The sequence below is a fragment of the Etheostoma spectabile genome, chromosome 12, assembly GCF_008692095.1.
Source record: "Etheostoma spectabile isolate EspeVRDwgs_2016 chromosome 12, UIUC_Espe_1.0, whole genome shotgun sequence".
In the NCBI taxonomy this organism is placed as follows: Eukaryota; Metazoa; Chordata; class Actinopteri; order Perciformes; family Percidae; genus Etheostoma; species Etheostoma spectabile.
The window spans coordinates 28,938,269-28,941,292 of record NC_045744.1 but is presented as its reverse complement, the minus strand read 5'-3'; positions in this window follow the sequence as shown (position 1 = coordinate 28,941,292).

Sequence of the window (3,024 nt, the reverse complement as noted above, 5' to 3'; positions counted from 1 at the left end):
ATGTCCTGATCAAAGATAACTCCAAGATTCCTCACAGTGGGGCTGGAAGCGGGTCTGTAATGCTCAAAGCACATACCTGAAGCCGGGGAAATGCGCCCGGGATGGCTTGAGGAAAAAAAATGTTCTCAATTTACGACATTTAGAAAATTCCACACTCAGGAGCGCTCTTGAACCCCCTCATCGTCTCTGAAAGCTAGTCAATCACGAGTGGCTCAACAAGTAGATATATAAACTAGATATATAAACTCATCTTTCAGAAGTTTGACCACCCCGGTTGACACTCAGGGGTGTGGCGTGTTTCTGTCAGGACCAATTTGCTTACTTATCTAATATTTTTTTGTGTAGTTTGATTAGGGTTAGAGCAAGGATGTAAAATATTAAGACAGAACATTTTCATTATGAGTGATATTTTGGCGCAATTTCATTGTGTGTGTGACAATCCCACACAGATATTTTGGGCATTGCCCAGCACAATTCCATGGTAAGTAGGCTACAACAGTCAAATGAGCAAGTGAAGTGAATAATAGCATTTACACGTCCAAAATGATTAAGTTATGGCCAAAAAAAACATGTTTTCGTATTTATCTTGGTAATATAGTCCCCAGAGTCTGTGGAATGTGTCCTGGCCGTTGTTGTCCCCCCAGAGCAAGCCCGGTCCCATGACAGTTTGTTAAATGGTCACGTACCTATTTCGTAGTGACCACCACAAAATAAATGAGAAAATCGTGTCCCTGTTGACGAATCAATAGATCAAAATAACGTGACCATTTCACGAGCTGGCGTGTCTCACGGTCAATGCGTAAGGCGAGAACCCTGGGTATTTATGCATCAATGTGTATTGAATTGACACGTACATTTATGCATTGATTTGTACATGCTTTTGTTTCCACTGTCAAAGCACTTCGTAAACTATTGTTTTTAAAGGGGCTATACAAATAAAAGTTATTATATACTATTATATTTTAAAGTTGATTTATATTTTGACACAATCAGCCCTCCAAAAGAACTACTTTAATTACTCAGCTTTATTTGCGCATAGTATGTGTACATCACAAATGTACTTAGACCACTCTGGAACAGTTGCCGTTGCGGTTCTCTTTACCTTTGCATTGTGAACACAACAGGCTTCAGGTTGGTTTGGCCTTTTTTGCCCTGTATGTATTATAGCCCTGAGCCCCAATCAGAACTGAAGTGGACCAGAAAGAGACCTGAGTCCTCTTTCAAGTAAATGCAAAAAGAACTAAGTCTGAGTTTGGTTAATTTAAAAATGCCTATATGTGTAAAAACAAAAAAAACACACTTAATAATCTAAATCTGCAAAGTAACTAAGGGCTTTTTCACACCTATAGTTGGTTTGCTTTGGTCCAAATCAGTTGATAAGTTTATAAACTTTCCCCTTGGTTCGGTTTCTTTTCACACCTGGAAAAATTCAAAAAATATTTCTTCCATCTTTGTGGTCAAACCAGCTCATTTCATTTTAATAATTAGACATGGTTTCTCAATCAAGGTTACTACGTCTGCTCTGGTCACTGAGACTTTGCTCTGCTTTGCTGGTGTCTGTATCCAACTTTAGCAGCAGCTGGTTTGACCACGGAGACGCGAGTGACTGATGTCTGTTTCTGTAAGACAACAACCCGGTCTCACGCCAGTTTGTGAAATGGTCACATTATTTTGATTTGAGTTGTGTACAGATCACGTTAATGTTGTTTATGTCGTGCATTGGTCAAGATTTTCGTACGTGACCATTTCAATTCAATTTTCAAAATCACAACAACCGTTATCTCATTGCGCTTTTCATAAAAGAGCAGGTCTAGACCGTACTCTGTGATGTTATTTACAGAAACCCAACAGTTCCCACCAAGAGCAAGCACTAGGCAACAGAGGCAAGGAAAAACTTCCTTTAAAGAGGCAGAAACCTCGAGCAGAACCATGGCTCAGGGTGGGCGGTCATCTGCCTTGACCGTTTGGGGGTGAAAGAGAGAGAGAGAGAGAGAGAGAGACAGACAGACAGACAGACAGACAGAGAAAAGACACAGAGAGAGAGAGAGAGACAGACAGACATAGACAGAGAAGAGACACAGAAAGAGAGAGAAAGAGAGAGAGACATAAGAGAGAGAAGTTTTTTTTTTAAAACTTTAACTAAAGTTCAGTATTCCCCGTGTAACAGATACATGTAATGGAGCATCATGAAAAACTACAAATACTGCTCTATACTCTCATTCAAAGATAAGAACGTAGCTATGAAATGCCAGCAATAAGTGTTTTTTTAATAAGCATGGGACATTAAACATTATTAAAAGTATTTTTATCAGTATCAGTACTTTCCTGTAAACTGAAATGTCTGATATGCCTCAGTTCAACAGCAGCATCTACGTATTACACCTTCTACCATCATGTTAAATAAAGTAATACAAAAATAAATGAAAAATCCACTGAAAATAGGACATTAATAGGACAAAAATAGGACATTAATAGGACAAAAAACAGTATATATAATAAGAAGAGGAATATAAAAATTTTGAATCAAACATTCATTGCTCATTTAATTGATCTCAGTCTTGACGCTTGTCTAATCGCATCGATTTCGATTTGAAGACAATTAATCGCTCAGCCCTAGAAAGCGTTCTATATTTCTCAAAGAAACGCAGAGTATAAAGTATAAAGTATCATAAAATGGAAATATCATTACATTGTGTGATGGTTTGGGGTTCTTTATGGGGGTAATTTTTCCGTCTTGCTTCCTTGTTTGTTTCTTGGTTTTCTCCCCGGTCCTGTGTGGTTCTCTGTCTTGTGATTCCCGGTAAGTGTCTGTTTGTTCTACTTCCTGTTATTTTGACAGCTTCCTGTCTTGTCGTGTCTAGTCTTGTCTAACTTCACTTTGTTTGTCTGATTGTCTAGCCCCGCCCTAATATGATTCACCTGATGTCTCACCTGTTCCCCGTTACCTCATTACCTCCTGTATTTAACCCCAGTGTTTCCTTTGTCTCTTGTTGGATCATTCCAGTTTTGTTTGCCTGTTTGCCG